The sequence below is a fragment of the Gracilinanus agilis genome, chromosome 5 (genome assembly GCF_016433145.1).
Source record: "Gracilinanus agilis isolate LMUSP501 chromosome 5, AgileGrace, whole genome shotgun sequence".
Taxonomy (NCBI): domain Eukaryota; kingdom Metazoa; phylum Chordata; class Mammalia; order Didelphimorphia; family Didelphidae; genus Gracilinanus; species Gracilinanus agilis.
The window spans coordinates 58,618,872-58,638,849 of NC_058134.1; positions in this window are offsets into that span (position 1 = coordinate 58,618,872).

Sequence of the window (19,978 nt, forward strand, 5' to 3'; positions counted from 1 at the left end):
AAGGGTTGTACTAAATGGCCCCCAAGATACTTTCTAGCTGTAAATCTGTAATCCTGATCTCACACATTCATTTCCAGGTCAATTAGTATTTAAGGAAAAAATGGAAATTCTACCATATTTCCCCCCCAGTGACCAATAGAGTAGGTGAGGAGGTGCAATGAATTAAAAAAAAAAAAGAATTAAGCATGAAAAGCAGTGTAAAGGATTTCATCAAAGAAATAAATGAAAGAAAAAGATGGGCAATGACATGGGAACAGGAGACTAACAGATAGCTCATGTCCTTCAAGGGTATTCTTAGATGGCAAGAGAACATGAGGAAGTCCAGCAGCCCCTTGTGGTGAACTGCTGAGTGGACCCAGACTAACATAGTATTGGAGGGTGGTATTTCATAAACACAATCTGTAAAATATCAATAACAGTCTGGAAGCACATCCACATTGATAAGATTATAAATCCAATGGAGAATGCATTTCAGATCCTGGGAAATTTTAGGTCTCATTTATTTGGGAGAAATCTGGCTTGTTATCATTATTAAAAACAGGCTGTTCTGGTATCTAATCTATGAATCCATTAAAAATAGATTTTAATTTTAACTCTATTGGGGTACCAATTAACTCATTGTACTTGATGATATCACATTAGTCTGCAATTGAATCTACCTTCCAAAAGTTCCTTAGTTGGGGCAGTTAGGTGGTTCAATGGATAGAGCACCAGGTCTAGAAATAGGAGGTCCTGGGTTCAAAGCTAACCTCAGAAACTCTTAGCTGTGTGACCTTGGGCAAGTCACTTAACCATGTTGCTAGCCCTCATTGTTCTTCTGCCTTGGAACTGATGTTTAGTATTGATTCTATGATGAGGTAAGGGTTTAAAGCAAAGCAAAACAAAACCCCAAAGGGCCTTACTTAAACGACGTAAGGTGGTGCTCTGAGGAAAGCATTGACCTGATTCAGGAGATAACAATTCTGACTTTAGTTTTGTCATTTCCTAACCGTATAATCTTGGCCAAGTCATTTTACCACAGTGAACTAGTTCTAGTCCCAGGTTTGTTGAGAAATAGTGATGTGACCATCTAGGAGTCATAGCCTCTCTGGATCTCAGTTTCCTCATCTGTAAAATATGGATATCATACTATATTATTTCATATTCCTTCATAAGTAAAATGAAAGGATTAGATTAGATTATTGAGGCTTTTAAGAGGCACTGTGAATAAAGGACTGGAGGAAAAGTTAGGAAGATTTAAATATAAACCCAGCCTCACTTAACCTCTGCCTCAGTTTCCTCACTTGTAAAATGGGGCTAAATAATAGAACCAGCCTCCCCAGGTCATTGTGAAGATCAAATTTGTAAATTTGTAAAGATAATATTTGTAAGGCACTTTTTAAAGCCTTAAACATTATACTATTATTATTATCTGGAAGGCCCTTGTTGTTCTTAAATACTTCTAAGCAATGATTTAGGCACTAGAACACTGTGGCTCAGAATCTTAAAAGGAGACAGAAAAAGTACTCAATTTATTTCAGCTAAAATTATTTTCTTTCCTAAGACTTTCTTGGATCACTGGGACCAGTGAAAAATGGATTTGACATATTCTCCTATCAGAAATAGCAAGCATGACACCATAAATGGGAACCTTTTTTGGACATGAACTGCAGGCTTAAGTGCAGGTATTTTGACACACACTGATAAGGTAAAAATGCCTAAACATTTATCTAGAACAGTGTTTGAACTAAGAGGACATCCGGGAAAGAGGAGAAGCATTTAACCCCTACAAAGGCATTCAAAGTAAACCACAGGATGAAATGAAGAATAATATCCTTTGACTTGTACTTACTGAGCATTCTTTAATTATGAAGTCGGCAGTACTCATAAATATGATTTATTTGCTATCATCTCTTCTCAGTTCTATTTTCATTTTTATTCCTTTTTCTAGTAGTCAGATTTATTCTTCTAAATCAATCTTGCCTCCCTAAAATATTCTTGATTTTTTTATCTTTCATGTCATTCTTGTAACAGACTTACCAAAAAATACATATGTATATATAAAAGAATGAAAAATGAAATCACATTTAGAGAGCTCTTCGAGGCTACAGTAGTGCTTTACATTCATTATATTACTTGATATTCACAATAACTCTGTGATGTAGGTGCTCTTCTCATCCATATTTTATAGATGAGGCAAGTAAGGTTTAGAGAAACCTTACTCTGACTTGTCCAGAGTCACTTAGCAAATAAGTACCAGATGCCAGATACAAATTCTTGGTCTTGCTGTTTCTAAATCCAGAACTCTGACTACTATATTGATTTTCCTGCTTCAAAATCCCACAGAATTGGAAGTTTAGGGCTGGAAGAGATGTTCAAGATCAACAAGTCCAACTCTTTCCATTTATAGATGAGAAATGGGGGCCAAGAAAGGATAAGTGACTTGCCCATTGTCACAGAACAAATGCCTGAAGCTGGATTTGATCCCAGACTTTGACTTTATGTGCATTGTTCTTTCTATTATATTCTGTTTTGCTCCTTAAATTTCAGGAAACAGACTCATATATGTCCCCACACCATCACCCCCATCATGAGGGGTGAGGCAAGCATTATAGGGCAGACTTGACTATGACTTTGTCTATGTAGGATTACAAAAAATGAAAACAGTCGATATTCTCTGTTTTCCTGCTAATTTCTCAGTTTGTCATGTTTGCATATTTATTCACCATTGAATAATGAGTTGGTTTTAGAAGAAAAAAAATAAACCCATAAGAATGCTCCAAGTTTGTTGTGGTTGTTAAGTCATTCTGTTTCTTTATGACCCCATTTGGAGTTTCCTTGGCAGACATACTGGATTGGTTTTCCATTTCCTCCTCGAGCTCATTTCACAGATGATGAAACTGAGGCAAACAGGGAAGCTTACATGATTTGGCCAGGGTTGCACAGCAATTAAGTGTCTTTGGGTGGATTTCAACACCAGAAGATGGGTCTTCCTGACTCCAGGACTCATACTCTATCCAATATGGTGCTCCCTAGCTGCCCCCCACCAAATGGACTGTCCAAAAGTACATTTGGCTAAAGTAAGCCAGCAAGTAATAATCCTTAAAGAAGTTGTTTGGCAAATTCTTTCCTTGTTCTACAGAAGTGAGATGAGCATAGGTGATGCTTGTTTTGAATTTTGTTGTAATTGAGATTAAAGGTACTTTCCTGAGTTTTCAAACTAAAACTAGAAAAGTCTTTCAGATTTGAAATTGGTTGACAATTAACTGAAAAATAATGGGACCAGCTAGGTAGCTCAATGAATTGAGAGACAGACCTAGAGACAGGAGGTCCTGAGTTCAAATCTGGCCTCAGACACTCCCTGGCCAAGTCACTTAACCACCATTGTTTATCCTTTACCACTCTTCTGCCTTGGAACCCCTACACAGTATTGACTCTAAGACAATACTAAGATAAGGGTTAAAAAAAGAAAAAGAAAAACAATGACATCCATCTGCAATTATATGGCTATCATAGCCCTCAAACTTTTCCCTAAAGGACAACACCACCAAAAAATTCCACCCAAATAACTTGGACAAGATGAAGGTCAAGAAGGATTTTCTTTCTTCAAAAAAAAAAAAAAAGGAAGAATTTCTCTGTATCCCTGCAACCCTCAATCCAACATTTTCTCTTTAGGCAGTGTTTTCCTATCTATGGCTAACCCTAACTTCTAACAAAGCAGAGAGAAAAGTAAAGTTACTCATGAAGCATTTATATTAGGAAACATTTTTGTTTAATTGTCTGACAAACGTACCAAATAGAGAGGGAAATAATCCTAGGCTCTCTGACTTTAGCTGGGTCATAGCTAGCCGCCCGGTTGTAGACCAAGAGGATGATGCCTGTTGCATATTTTTTTTATAATTCACATAGCTAAAGTGAATACTCTCTATCATTCCCCAATTTCTTTGATATTCTAGTATTTTCTTATGTTAAACTATCTTTTTTGGGGGGGCAACATTTCCACTTGCTCAGGAGTTATTTTTTTAACCTCCTTCCCCATCCCTACCCTCACCCTCAGGGATAATTTCTTCTATGGAAGGAACTTTTACCTTCTTGCAAACTTTAAACTTATCTTTTGGTCACTAATTTGTGACTCTTTCCATGTAACTGGATAGCCAGTTCTCTCTCCCATTTCAGATGAACAAGAACCTGTCCTAAGGCATTAGACCTGAAAAGGCCATCAATGGTCATTAATTATACTACTTTCATTTATAGATAAAGGAACCCAAAGCTCTGAAATAGTGATAATAATGATGATGGGAATGATGTTGATAAAAATGACAAAGATAGCTGACTTTGTAGTGCCACATACAATTTAGAGAACTATTTACGTAGCCTTCCCACCTGTTGATGTAACAACCCTCGGGGCTACTCATCATACATTCACTTTGTAGAGAATTAAAGTTAAAATTAAAAATTAAAATTAATATGCAAAAGCTAAGTATTATATTTTATAAAGTTTTATTAATAATAAGCTAACATAAAAAACTAGAGTGGAAAGGTGCTGGACTAACTTCAGCCACACTAGTGAAAGAAGAGAGGAAGAAGGAGTTTCAGAACTTATAAACCAATATGTGAAGATGAAAAGGTATATAAAGGGAAAAGCATTCTAGGTAATACAGAAAGGAATTTTGGGTAATTTAGTTTTGGGGGTTTGAGATATTTCTAACTATACAACTTGTTGATTATAAAAAAGCATTTGATTCAGTAGCCTTGAAACCTTAACCTGAAGTAGGTATCTCCCAAGAATATTCTAAAAGCATCCAAGATTCCTTGCTAAATATAACAAGAGAAGTCTATTTGAAAAGCCTCTAATCACCAAATAAAGTGAAACATGAAAAAGAGAAGCATGGCTACCAAGAGTGTTTGCCACTGTCATAAAGCACATCTAGGGCTATGCTCAAGTGGAAAATCTTCACCAAAGTGAGTAGATGCCCTATGAAGAATTACTTAACTTCCAGTGATCCTTTAATAAGATCCAATAATTTGTGATCTGAATACGTGGAAGAGTCATTCAGGACACACAGGGAGGAACTATTCCTATCAATGGATTAACTGAAGTATAGAAATAGAGATTTACAGTAGATATTTACTATGATTTTGTTAGCTAATGACTACAATTTGAGAGAGAGAGAGAAAGAAGTCATTAATGTATATGTCTAGTCTTCTCCAAGCACTACCCATTATATTGGAACTCTCTATCCTCTGGTTTGGCCAATATATATATATATATATACTCCCATATTGTCAGACCTTTCTTTATGTGATCTTCAGGCTCCTGGTTTGCACTGGAGGGAATTCTAGAAATAAAGATGGACATACAAGTCAATGTGTTTACCTTGTTTATTTATCTTTTAAAGGTCTTTTGGAGTTCTACATCTCCAAATAAGTTCTAGTTTAGAAATCACTATGAATCAATTGTCAATAATTTATTAAATGCCTACTATGTAACAGACACTGTGCTAGGCACTGGGGATACAAAGATAAAGATGAAACAGTACTTGCCCTCATGGAACTTGCATTCCATCACACAAAACTGTGCCTATATATATGCATATTTATTATAATATACAAAAACTAGGCAATTTGGCTGGAAAAAGTGTTGCCAAAATTTTAGTGACATATACAGACTTTCCTGAAAGAGTCACTGGGCATTAAGAGCAAAGTTATAGAATTCTAAAATAAAGTAATGTTCTTATAATTAAAGCTATTGGATATGAGAATGCCTCTTTTGTACAGATTACATGCACACATCTATGTTTACTCTTTGGCTTTGTCAGAATTCTCCCAGAAATCTTCAGTGTGCTCGATATCAACCAGAATATACTGATCAAGACACAAAATTGAGTTACATATCAAACTCCAAGTATATTCTATCAGAAAACTGGATAGAAATGGTGATCTTTGTAGTTCACCTTTTTCTTTGAATACTAATATTCCCCTGAGTAAAATGGTATCGATGTCCTCTTTATTTCAGAGCATCCTACCATGAGGTAGTGTGAGAAAGGTGAGAAAGATGGAATCTTTACTAGAGGAGCACATCATGATCAATGAAAGAAATGAGCGAGATATTATTGATAAAACATTTAAATCAGAAATGTAAGTGTCCATCCCCATGAAGCTTTCTTTGCTCATTTTTGTTTTCATATGGTATCTAGTTTAGGTCAACATTTTGTGTTACATCAGAAATGAAGATGGCAAAGATGGGAAGATTTCAAATTATCTTACCTTGGATCAGCTGTGAGATATCAAATCAACAAATTTCAAATCTTATATTTTGGGGACAACTAGGTGGCTCAGTAGATTGAGACCATGTCTAGAGGCAGGGGATCCTGGGTCCAAATCTGGCCTCAGATACTTCCTAGCTGTATAACCCTGGGCAAAAGCCACTTAACCTCCATTGCCTAGACCTTATAGTTCCCGCACCTTGGAACCAATATATAGAACTGATTCTAAGCCAAAAAACCTTATTTTTTAAAAAATAAACTTTACCCAAGTTAGATAAACTATGCAAAGAGGGTTGTTTGAACTCATTAGGCTGCCTTTTAAATGATATATAGTTACTGACCCTGCAATATATGATCACAATGCCTATTACAATAATGATCACAATTACTAAAGAAATGGCAATTGCTGGGGTTCTTGTCTTGTTATATTGTGTTTAAAGCATTTTGCTTTAAGTCCTTTGTTTGGGGGCAAACCCTTTTTTATGTTCAAATTGCTACAAAGGAAAGATAAATGGAAATCAGTATTGCTAATAGTATTAATGCCATTTTTAGCTTTCCTGGATTTGAGTATTTATAAAATGCAAACTATCGTGCCATAATAGTGATAATAAAACCATGAGGTAGGTTTCACATGATGGGATATAACCTAGTAGATCAAGATAAATGTAATTCATCTGAAAGGTTGTTGGTTTTTTATTTCAAAAGATTGCATTTGAACTAATATTAGTTGAACACAACAATAATCTTTCCAAAGGGTCTTGAAAAAAAAGTTTTATTTTTAAATGACATAATTGGTTAAAGACCGAGTTTGGGAGGGTTTTTTAAAAATTTCTGATCATGAATCTGACATAAGACAGTGTGGATGAACAAATTTCCAAGGCACCTAAAGATCTTTGAAATGTGCTTCACAGGGACCTAATCTGATTCTGTCTGGTGTTTTTGTTTGGAAAGAATCCCATCTTTGTATTATTATTTTATGTTCCTTAAATTTAGAAAGCAGTTCATATGTATTTAATGCATTGAATGCCATTATTAATAGTGAACACTTTATGTTATTAGAGTATTCAAATCTTGTGTCCATGTTAGTCAATTGAATCCAATTCAAACAAACATTTATCAGACCTTTGCAAAGCAGGGTGAAAGAGACAAGGATGACAAAATGTGCCCTTCGCGCTGTCAAGGAGCTTACTGACAACTGTAAAGAGAATGAAGCATGAATATAAACAAGCATTATATAAACTTGATTGAAATCATGGCAAAGGACACATCCAGACAGAGTGTTCTAGGTAATTTAGATGGGGCATAATCACTTCCAGTTAAGGGGCTGAGATAACTTTGTAGAAGAGAGAACGCCTAACTTAGCTGAAGAAAAAGAAATGTCTTAACCAATGTGTATGAAGTGGGAATGAATTCTAGGAATGGAAGACATTTGCCATGAAGGCACAAAGGTGAAAGGAAGCAGGACAAATCAGAGTATAGTTGCAACACAGTTTGGTAGAAATGTTAAGTGTGTGTGTTGGGAGTAAAAGTTTGAGAATATAAAAATGACTTTATAAAAGAGAAGGGAAAAAAGGTCAAAACCAGATTATGCTGGGCTTAAATATCCAGATTGAGAAGTCTTAATTTTATCCAATAGGAAATAAAGAGCAACTAAAGATTTTTAAGCAGTTAAATGACATACTAAGACGACCTTTTCTGAAGTGTGGATTTAGAAAGATTTTTGAGGGGTGGGGGCAGTTATTCAACTGAAAAGACAGGAGAGAATTGAATCTGAATGCAAGACCACTTAGAAGTTAACCCAGGTGACAGATATGGAAGTCTTCAAGCAAGAAGATGGCAGTGTGGTAGAAGAAATAGAGAGGGATGGGAGAGAGATTATGAAGATAAGTTTGACAGGATTTAGCAAATGATTAGCTATGGGGGTGTGACAGAAAGGACAGAGTCAAAGATGGCTCTGAGTTTATGGAGTTGATTGGTTGGCCAGTCCCCATAACAGAAATAAGGTAATTTGGAAGAGGTGATCTACTAGTGAGAAAATGATGTGTTCATTTTAAACCTGTTGAGTCTGAGGTACCTGCAGTGCATTCAAGTTGGAGGAGAAAGAGGAGGAAGAGAGAAAGAGAGGGAGGGAGAGACAGAGACAGACAGACAGACAGACAGATAGACACACAGAGAGACAGAAAGGGCAAGGGGGAGGAAGTAGACAGAGAGGGAGACAGACAGACAGACAGAAAGAGTGAGAGAGACAGAAGTGGGGGGAGGAGAGAGAGAGAGAGAGAGAAAGGGAGAGAGAGAAAGAGAGAGGGAGAGAGAACAAGCATAAACTCCTAGGTTTCCTAGGTTAGAAGCTGCAAAAGGGCAAATTTAGACCTGATGTCAAGAAAAACTTCTTAACAATTGAAGCTATTCCACAGTAGAAGAGATTGCCTGGGAAAGCAAAACCCTATCCCAGAGATATTTAAAAAAAAAAAAAAGAGTGGAGGACCACTTCTTGGGTGTTTTATAGCAGGGATTATTTTTTTCAGATATGGGTGGAATAGTCAATAGAAATCCTTCCATTTTGGAAATTCTGTAATTCTGCGAACCAGAGTATAGTACAGAGCAGCTAGGTGGTACAGTGGATATAGTCCTGGAAAGAGGAAGACTCATCTTCATGAGTTCAACTCTAGCCTCAAACATTCACTAGCTTTGTGGCCCTGGTCAAGTCACTTAACACTGTTTGCCTCAGTTTCTTCATCTGTTAAATGAATTAGAAAAGGAAATGGCAAACCACTATAATATCTTTATAAAGAAAATCCAAAATAGGGTCACAAAGAGTTGGACATGACTGAAAAACCACCAGACAAAAACAAATAGAAAAGGTACAGTCAGATGGACAGGAGGAAGACTAGGAGAAAGCAATGTCATGGTAAATAAGGGAGAAGATAATTTTCTGTGAAGGATTGTAGGGGATTGGTATCAATAGTGTCAAATGAAGAAAGACCTCTGGATAAGGGCGTCAAGAGTTAATTGAGAGAGCAGCTAAGATGACTCTGTGGATTGAGAACCAGGCTTTAGTTCAAATTTGGCCTCAAACATTTCCTAGTTGTGCGACCCTTGCCTCCTCCCTCCCTCCCCCCCCCCCCATTGCCTAAACCAAACACTGTTTTGATTCTAAGGCAGAAGGTAAGAGTTTAAAAAAAAATGAGTTCATTGAAAGACATGGTTTCAATAGAATAGTGAAATAAGATGCTACTCTCTCCAAAACTCTATGATAGAATATTATTCTCAGGGGGAAAAACCCCAAACATTTCCCCCAATTCATTGTTTTAAAATATTATTTATTTCTCAAATGAGTGGTACAAAATATGCCACAGACCTAAAAAAAAACATGAACAAGGGGGAAATGGTCATTTATTACCACATCCCCAGTGGAGCTCTACTCTCTGTCTCCCATCGCAACCAGTGAGCTTAGGGGTGTTTTTAATAAGCTTTGATGCTCACACATTGCAGCTCAGTATTTAGAATCTGATTCACACCACCTGCTCCCTGTACATTTCTAATATCCAAAGAACTCACAATTTGCCTCTCTAATTTCAGTTCTTAAAATTTTCAGAGCTTGAGAAAAGATCAAAAGAGCATAGATTTGGAGTTAGAAAAGACCTTAGAGGTCATCTAGTCTACTTCCTTCATTTTATATGTCAAGAAACTGAGTTTCAGCTTACCAAGAATCACATAGCTAGTAGTCTAAGGTATGATTTGAACAGAGGTTTTCTTGGCTCCAAGGTCAGCATTCCATGCACTACACACATTTTCTTTTTAGTAGAGCCCCAGGGCATATGGTTCTAAAGATGTGTTTAGTACATTAATACAAAGGCACTGGTAGATTTCTAAAAATGTGTCTTAAAACATTTTATTTAAATGCTTCAAGTAGTTTTGTATATTTACTATGGAATGAAGAGGTGTTTATAAGAAGGCTTTCTGTTCTTGGTATTTTTTTCCACTGTTCCTGGGAATTATTTTGAGGAGATGTTTATTTTTCATCTCTTAGCTGAGTTCTCTTTTTATTTCAGTTCTTCAGGGAATCAGGATTTTTATCGACTTCATTTGCATTTTATCTGTGTTCCTTCTACAACTGTAGAAAAATTCACGCCACTATGGACAACGTGGTGATGCCGTCTCAGAACTTAGGCTGGTCCATAGATAACATTATCTGTCACTGGTCTTTCTTTGACTTGTTGGATGCACCAGAACTTCTAATCTATTAGAGTAGTTGTAGAGCAGAAACCAGGTCCCCTCTGTATCCCAATGAATCTTCTGAATAGGTCTTCGTAGAGCCCCATTTTTTTGCGTAACATTTTATTTCAATGGAATGCCATGGAGTATTCCTACTAAATATTTGCTTAAGATCTAAAGCAGTGGTTCCCAAACTTTTTTGGCCTACTGCCCCCTTTCCAGAAAAAATATTACTTAGCCCCCCTTGGAAATTATGAAACTATTTACTGAACTCAGAATAGAATGTAATACAAAAAAAAAAAGTATGACCATCACCACTCCCCTGGATCGCTGCAGCACCCACCAGGGGGCGGTGGCGCCCACTTTGGGAATCACTGATCTAAAGTATAATCTTTTGAACTACCAGATAATGTTTTTATTTGTGTATTTAAAATAAGGCAACAGGCATTGATTGTGTACCTACTACATATTGTGAAGATAGGATTATTTTACCCTTTACAGTATCCAACCCATTGCTAGGCACTATTGATGACAAAAGAAGTAGAGGAGCCCACAATGAATCAGAAGTCTAGTTAAGAAGATAGAATTTAACAGACAACTAAAAATAACAAGGGTGCTGTGTTGGTTATCAGTAAGAGAAGCACATGTTTTTAGTCTTATAACTTAGAATCTTAGTCAAAAGGGACTTTAAAAGCCATCGCTCCAATTTGTTACTGAATTGCACTAAGAACCCTGTCAAGTCTTATTGGTGGTGGCAGTGATGGTGATGGCTTTTCTCTAATAATGTATTTTTGGATATCTTTAGTACTTTTCAAGATCCTTTCAGGCTGATTTTTAAAGGTGATGAGTTTCAAGGCAAACTCCTCAACAAAGGACCTATTTGCATATTCCTTAAACTCAGCCTCAATAGTTCAATTCAAGAAGATTTTATTTTAGCACCTAGGACCAGAGGTAGGGTGTAAGAACAAAAATAAATCAGTCTCCGTGCTCCAGAAGTTTGTATTCTACTGGGTGGATACAGTATGTAAACAGATAGATAAATACAAAGTCCTTTGAAAAAGTAGAGAGCCCTTATGGGGAGAGGTAGATAACAGGGAAGGCTTCAGGGAAAAGAGTAAAATCTGGACTGAATCTAAAAGAAGGAGGCAGCAATGAGAAGAAGTACCTTGCAACAAGGGCAGAAAGTGTTTTGAAGACTTAGAAATAGGAGAAGAAAGATCAAGTTAGAGAATAGTTAGCAGTCAAATTTGGCCAGACTACCAAGTGTGTAAACTGGATAACATGAAATAAGACCATGTTGAAGCATATTGTTGAAGATTTTAAACTTTATGTTAAAGAGTTTGTGATTCACCCTTAAGGTACTAGAGAGCAGCTATACCCTAGGCATACTATTGTGACATCTTTGTGGAAGAAACACAGGAGAAAAGAAGGATAGGTACCAGGGAAACCAATTAGGAGGTGTAAAGATCTTGACAACTGATTGGATATGGAGAGGAAAAAGGGGAGGGGAGAGAGGAGTTAAGGATGATGCTTAGGTCAGGAACTTGGATGACTGCAAGGATGGTACAAACCTTAACCATGAGACAACAGTATCGTGAAACTTGAAAAGAAGACAGTCCCTAGGAAGAAGGGAATGGTCAACAGTGGCAAAAGCTGCCCAGAGGTCCAGAAAGATGAGGATTGAGAAAAAGCCATAAGATTTGGCAAATGAGAGGTCGTTAGTCACTTCAGATATTAGAATTGCATTACTGACAAAGAGATAAATCATATGCCCACTCCTTTGTAGCTCTGTACCTAGTGCTCCTCCTACCACATCTTAATTAAGGAAGCAAGCAATATTTATCAGGCACATTTAATGGACATTTGGGAATGTGTTACGGTATAGATGACAAAAATGGTAGAAATGGTAGCCCTTTTAATTTCTTTTCTAATGAAATATTTCAGCAATGCTCTTTTCCCCTTTAAACTTTTCACTAAGCACTTTCCCTGGCATTTCCATCAAATCTTTTAAAAAATCTTTATAGCTATGTACAGAGTCATATCTAGGGTTGAGCAACTGGCATTTTGCTCCCAAGCCACTGGGGTATGGAAAGTACTCTTGCCTCCCCTTCATGGTGGCTCTCTAATCATTGTGCCTGCTGCTTCATAATCCTCTGAGTAGTCCCTCTCTTCTAGGGCACAAGAGGAAGTTGAGGGTCATCCTTTGTACTGTAGGACCAGATTCTCTTGTGTAGAACCCATCCCTTCTCTCGGAATAACTTCTAGGTCAGCCTGTCCTCTCCACCTCCCCACTCCTCAACTGAATTTGCCTCAGGTGCCAAATTTCCTATTTATGGTTATGTGTGTGTATATCATTACCTTACAAAGTAGCAATCAAGGAAAATGTTCTTTCTGAGAAAAAAAAATGACTGAGCCCCGAGAAAGGAATAGACAGACTCCTGCAAACATGAAAGGTCTTGTGGAGTGACTCCTTTGCCTATTCCTAAATAAAGGGCCAGCTGTTGAGAGAACTTGCCAAGAAGAATTTAACTATTAAACACAATTCCGTTGATATAGTTACTTGAGGAAAATATGGCAGAAGAGATATTTAAAATTAGTTCTTTGATTATACATATATCTAGCCTATTTACATATTTCCTACATGCCATTATCATGTGTGTTCTTTTATATTCAGTGTCCTTTCATTGTCTAAGCAGCTTAGGGTCAGATCTGTTCCTTAGGCTTTACAGAATACTAAGCTACATCTCCACTTAGGCTCCTAACTTTGTTTTTTTTTTGTTGTTTGTTTTTATTTTGAATATTTTCCCATAGTTACATGTTTCATGTTCTTTCCCTCTCCCCCAATCTCCCCTAAACTCCTTTAGCCAACACACGATTCCACTGGCTTTTACATGTTTCATTGACTAAGACCTAATTCCATATTATTGATAGTTGGACTAGAGTTATCGTTTAGCGTCTACATCCCCAATAATATCCCCATCAGCCCATGTGTTCAAGCAGTTGTTTTTCTTCTGTGTTTCTCCTCCCACAGTTCTTCCTCTGAATGTGGGTAGTTTTCTTTCTCATAAGTCCCTCATAGGCTCCTAACTTTGGATTAATTCTATGCAATTGTTTTCTCATAGGATCATAGGATTTAGAACTGGAGGGGAACTGAGGTTCTCTACTCATAGAATCCTAGATTTATCACCAAGAAGGACCCTTGGAAGTCAACTCCAACCTCCTGTCTCTATTTTGTAGAAAAGACAGAGATTAAGTGACTTGTCCAAGGAAACATAGCTAAAGTCTAGATAGGATTTGTACTAGTTCCTACTGATTTCAAATCCAGTGTCCTAGCCATTCTACCTAGTCCAACACTTTTATATTATGAATAAGGAAATTAAAGTACAATTATTTATGCAAATTAAGACCTGGAGCATCAGTCCTTACTTCTCTGCTGCCAATGAACCCATTACATTTTATATGTTTGGAAAAAAATATATCAGATCTAGTCATTAAATATTAAGTAATATTGTTTCATTATTAATATTAAGTAATAAATATTAAGATCTAGTAATTAAATCCCCCTACCTGTTGTTTTAGCTAAATACAATATTCTTTTCTTGTTTCATACTGTTGGAAAAGATTACTGAGTGTGCAGTTTTGTCAAATAAACAAGAATTCATCAGGCATCTACTTATTATGTGTTAAGCACCGGCTCTAAGTTTTTCATTCTCTTTGTAGAGTTATAAGAGAAAAGTCACTTTTAGCAATATTATTGTTATTGTTATTGCCATATGGCCCTTGGTATCTGCTTGGTTTTTAGGGTTGTAAGTGGCAACAACAGATAATATTTCAAGACATTCTGAATGTCCAGAAAAAAAACCAGTTTGCCAAGTTATTGTTAAACTTCACTAACGTTTGCAAAGCATTTTGATTGTGTGAGATAGAAAGACCTACCTTGGTACAATATACTATTATTAAGCAATATGATTCATAAACACAGCAGGGTAGCACTTTAAGAAGTATTCAGTCATACTCAAAAGTACGAGAACTAAATACTGTTTAGTTCTAGAATTAATAGAAAAATACTCGCTGTTGACATTTATGCCATTCTGAAACTTTGCATAATGAAGAAAAAAACACTTTACAAACTCACTGAATAGTTTGTTCATGACAGATTTTTTTTAAACAGGAAGAATAATTCTGAGGAAAATGTCATGCATATTTCTTAACCACACGTGAAAGCAAGCTTTTATTAAACCTGATTATGTTGGTTTTCTCTCTGGCTGATATTTAATTTTGGAATGCAGAATGAAGAATTTAATCACCTAGCATCTTTTTTTTTCTCCTAAGAAACTCAATTTCCTCGAGGAGGGCATGCCCAAAAAGAATAAAAAAAATGGGATGTTGACTGATTTGAATACACTCATTTTGCTATTAACTTAACAGTATCTATACAGCTTTATGTTTTCATGGAATCAAAGAATTGGAGTGTGTAGGAGGTGGCATGGTACGATGGAAATAGCATTAGGTTTTGAGTCAACTAACCTGAGATTCAAATCCCATTTCTGTTCCTTACTATTTGTGTGTCATTGAGCAAATAGCTCAACCTCTCTCTTTTTCTGTAAAGAGAGAGAACTGGAACATAAAACTGTTTCAAAGGTCCTTCCCACTGCTAACGAATATGAGCCTAATTTTCAAAACAGAAGGAACACTAAATGATATAGTCCAATAATCCTATCTTATAGATGAGGAAACTGAGGTCCAGAGAAACTGTGACTCCTAGATGGTCACACCACTATTTCATAGCAGAGCCAAGACTAGAACTAATTCACTGTGGCCCTTCATGTATAAATTGAGAGAAGCCCAAGCCTGGAAGAATTGTTTGAAATCATTTTTGTTTCTCTTCTATAAAGGAGCATAGTTGATTATATTATGAAGGGCAGCTAAGTAGCAAAGTGCGTAGAGTACAAGACCCTGAGTTCAAATCTGGCCTTAGATACCAGCTGTGGGACCCTGGACAAGTCACTGAAGCCTGTTTGCCTCAGTTTCCTCATCTGTCAAATGAACTGGAGAAGGAAATGACAAACCATTCCATTATCTTTGTCTAGAGAACTCCAAAAGGGGTCATGAAAAATTGGACATGACTGAAATGACTCAACAACAACAAATTACATTGTCATCAGAATGATTGATGATGATTATGATGATATCTAATATTTTTACAACACCTTAAGGTTTGAAAGCATTTTACATATACTATCATGTTTGATCCATGCAAACTACCCTGGTAGGTAGGCATTATCATCATTTTACAGATGAGGAAACTGAGGCTGAAAGCATTTATGTTACCAGACTAGGATCAGAGGGCTAATAAATGTCAGAGGCAGGATTGGAGCTCGGGTTTTCCCAAGAGTAAGTTTAGCTCTCTTCTATATATCCTAGTACAAATAGGCATTTTAATAAATGTTTGTTAAGCAAATGAATTAATCAATATGCTACATTGTTATTAATGTTGACTATTATATACTTTCAGAAAAGATGAGATTTGAAATTTTAATTATATATCTTGTTAGGAAATAATAAATTTTCTCAAGGTACCTATAGAACAAGAAATAAAATTTAATAGATTAAAGGAATGTGTTACAAAATAAACAATTGGAAATTTCTAAGACTGACAAATTTCTAAGATTGATTTAAAAATAATAAATCTTTGCTCTAAATTTGGCATATAGTATAAGGTGTTTTACTTTTTCTTGAAAATTTTTCCCCATCTTTTCATTAAAGGATTAGTTTTCCTTCAGAGAAAGTTTATATAAAACTAAATGAGCAATTCAATAAAATATAATGATGGTATCTAAATAGCCATGAGAATAAGAAGAAAGTCAATAGATGTACTCTGATAGTCTGGCTTGCATTTCCTTGCATATTCGTCTGCCAGTGGAAATGGTGGGAACATTTAAAAATAGACAGGCCAAAAGAATCATAACAATTCTTGCACTCACATTGCGTCTAAGAGCTAGGTTGGGTTAGAAGGATGATGCTTTCTCAACCGTCAATTTTCCATTTCGTTTCTGTGTTTGAATTTCATATTGTTCTATAATGACATCAAATGAAGATTAATGGAATCCGGAAAACTGGTTTTTATTGATGGTGATGTTTATTAATTTTGATTGACTGCAATTGCACATGCAGTAATAAAAAGCAGTTTACTATCTCTAAAGCCTTTTATTTCTTGTTCCAATGTTTCTATAATCTCAGTGTTACAGATTTTCCCTCCAACAACACAGATTGCAAACTACCTACTCTTAATTCACCCTTAGACTCTTAGCCATTCCATCCTCTTGAATTTGTCCATCCAACCTGCAGGAAGTGTGGGTGTTGGGAGTGGGAGAAGAAGACATGGCACAGATGCCAATGGAGCATATTATCTGTTCATAAGTTATCCCTTTTCCTACCTCATTTCTTTTTCCATCCTCCAAATGGAAGACAAAGTGATATTCCTGAAGCACAAATCTTCCATGTCACTACTCAAAAAATTGCAATGGCTCCCAATTATCTTTACGATCAAATACAAACTCCTCTGTTTAAAGGTCTTAGACTATCTAGGTCTAAACTGTCTTTCAAGCCTCATTATATAGAATTCCTTTTCATAAAGACGATGGCATTTAAATTGACCTTACTGAGGACATTTAAAATTCTCTATCTCCTGTCTACGTGCCTTTGTCAGATGTCCGCCATGACTAGAAGGCACTGCCTCCTCACCTCAGCATCTTAGAATCTTTAGTCCTCTTCCATTTGTAGTTTCCCATGCCACCCCACTCAAAGAAAAAGTAGCTATTTAAATACAATTTTTCAATTAAATAAAAATAAAAAGTAGCTACTATTTATTTTGTGTAATTTTTAATATTATTGTATAGAGTATCCCAAAGTCTTTCTTTTAAAATTTTTCATCTTTTTTTTTTAAACCCTTTCCTTCCACCTTAGAATCGTAGAATACTATATATTTGTTCCAAGGCAGAAAAATGGTAAGGACTAGGCAATGGGGGCTAAATGATTTGTCTGGAGTCACACAACTAGAAAGTGTCTGAGGTCAAATTTGAATTCAGGACCTCCTGTCTCTACCCAAGGTCTTATGGTAGTTTTAAGCCTTAATAGTTTCCTCATCTGTAAATGAGCTGAAGAAGGAAATGACAAACCAGTATCTTTGCCAAGAAGACGCTAAATGGGATCACAAAGAGCTAGACAACAGCCAAATGACTGAACAACAAGGGACACCTTCTCTCCCTGGATAAAATGGAAGCTTCTTGGGGGTAGCAGCTTTCATTTTTTTTGTTACAAGCCCAGAGCATTGCACAATGCCTGGCACATAGAAGGTCTTTAATAATTATTTGTTGATCGATTGATTACTATGTGGCTGGCCCATTTTTTTTTTCTGGTTACCTATTTCTCTGATGGAATCATTTATTTTGAATTTCTTATGTAATCACTCTTTTGTGTTGTATTGCAACTTGTTCACACCTAACAGACCTCTCTTCATTACTCTTTGGGTAAAATAAAAGACATTTAGGTAAAATTATAAGCTCAAATCAACCTTTACATTTTTATCATACTTTAGTCTAAATAATGTATTTAGAAAAGTATGAGCCAATGATCTACCTACCTTGACAAATAATAGGAAATATGAGTTACATAGTGCACAGATTAACAGTCTTGGGGGCAGGAAATCCTGAATTTAAATCCTGCCTCGAAAACTTTCTCGCTATGTAATCCTGGTCAATTTCTAACTTTTCTCAGTCTCAAATTCCTCATCTGTAAAATGGGGATAATAATAATAGTACCTATGTCACAGGATTGTTGTGAGCATCAAATGAGAAAATGTAAAATACTTTGGAAACCTTAAAGTATTTTTAAAATGCTAGTTATTTTCTTTGTGCCTACTATGTGTCAGGTACTGTGCTGGGTGCTGGCAATGCAAAGACAAAAATAAAATTGTACTTGCCCTCAAGAAGTTTAATTCCTAATTTTTAGGAATTGTTTAATTGGAAATTGTTTTTTAATTTAATTAGGAATAATTGCTCAATTCTTAATTGTCGACCAGTAAGTTAATTGTTTCTAAGGACAATTTGGTCACTAAACTTTAATTGTTTTATCTACTAAAGACGATTGCCAAAACATACTTGTCAAGTAAAATAAATATTAGGTCTCAGAAACTGAAAGATATATTTAAATTCCAAAGTTGTTTGATAAGGGAGAAAATACTTCGGTGTACTGTGGGGGTACATAGTAAAAAGAGCTCTAAATTAGGAAACTTTCATGATCCAGGCCAGGCCCATTATTTAGCATGACCAAAAAATTTTATTCATCCTCTTGAGAAGCAGCTCTCAAATTTATGGGTCTCAGGATCCCTTTACACACTTTTAAAAAACTATTACCTTCCATCTTAGAATTAATACTGAGCATTGGATCCAAGACAGAAGAGTGGTAAGGGCTAGGCAATGGGGGGGTTAAGTGACTTGCCCAGGGTCACACAGCTAGGAAGTGTCTAAGGCCAGAGGCAAACCCAGGACCTCCCATCTCTAGACCCCCAGGTACCTAGTTGTCCCTGCCCTTTATACTCTTACAAATTCTGGAGGATCCTAAAGAGCTTTTGTTTATTTGAGTTATAGCTACTGATATTTACCACATTATAATTTAAAACTGAAAAAAACCCTTTTAAATGTTTTTAAATTCCATTCAATAAACATTTATTAAACACCTAGTATGTGTAAACTATTAATTCATTCAAAATAATAGAAGTATACCCATTATATGTTGACATAAAATATTTTTTATAAAAAATAACTATATTTTCCCCCAAAATGGTGAGAAAAGTGGCAGTTTTATATATTTTTGCAAATCTCTTTCATGTCTGGTTTAACAGAAAACAATTGAATTCTTATCTCTGCTTCTGCACTGAGTTTATTGAGATGCAGTTTTTTGGTTGAAGAAAATCTGGCCTCACACAGATATGTAGTTGGAAAATAAAGAAATATTTTAATAGGCAAATACCATTTTAGTGTGACTACACAAAAAGTTTTGATCTCATGGACTTCCTGAAAAGACCTTGAGGACCCCTAAGAGTGCTAGGACCATTCAATGAAGGCCTCTACTCTAGTGACTTGGGTTTCCTCATATATGAAAAAACTTACATTTCAGTATATTTTGAGTGCAAGAACAGTTTTATTTTCCTCATCATATTCCCAGCCTCTAGCACAGGGCCTTGTAGCTAAAAGATGCTTAATAAATTGAATCGAATGATTTTGACGAGATGAACTTTATGGTCCCTTCCAATCCCAGAATTCTATAATTCTAGGAAAAGTTAAGTTTTGATATTGAGAAGGGAAAAAACAGATTTAGAAAACAGAGGGCCTTAAGCAGCCAGGAGAGTACAATGGACTCAGATTCCCTAAAGGAGAGTGGAGAGACAAGAGGTGGGACTTTATTGAAGATTTTGCCTGATTTGTCATTTGCCCAATATCAGTCCTATCCAAGGATTA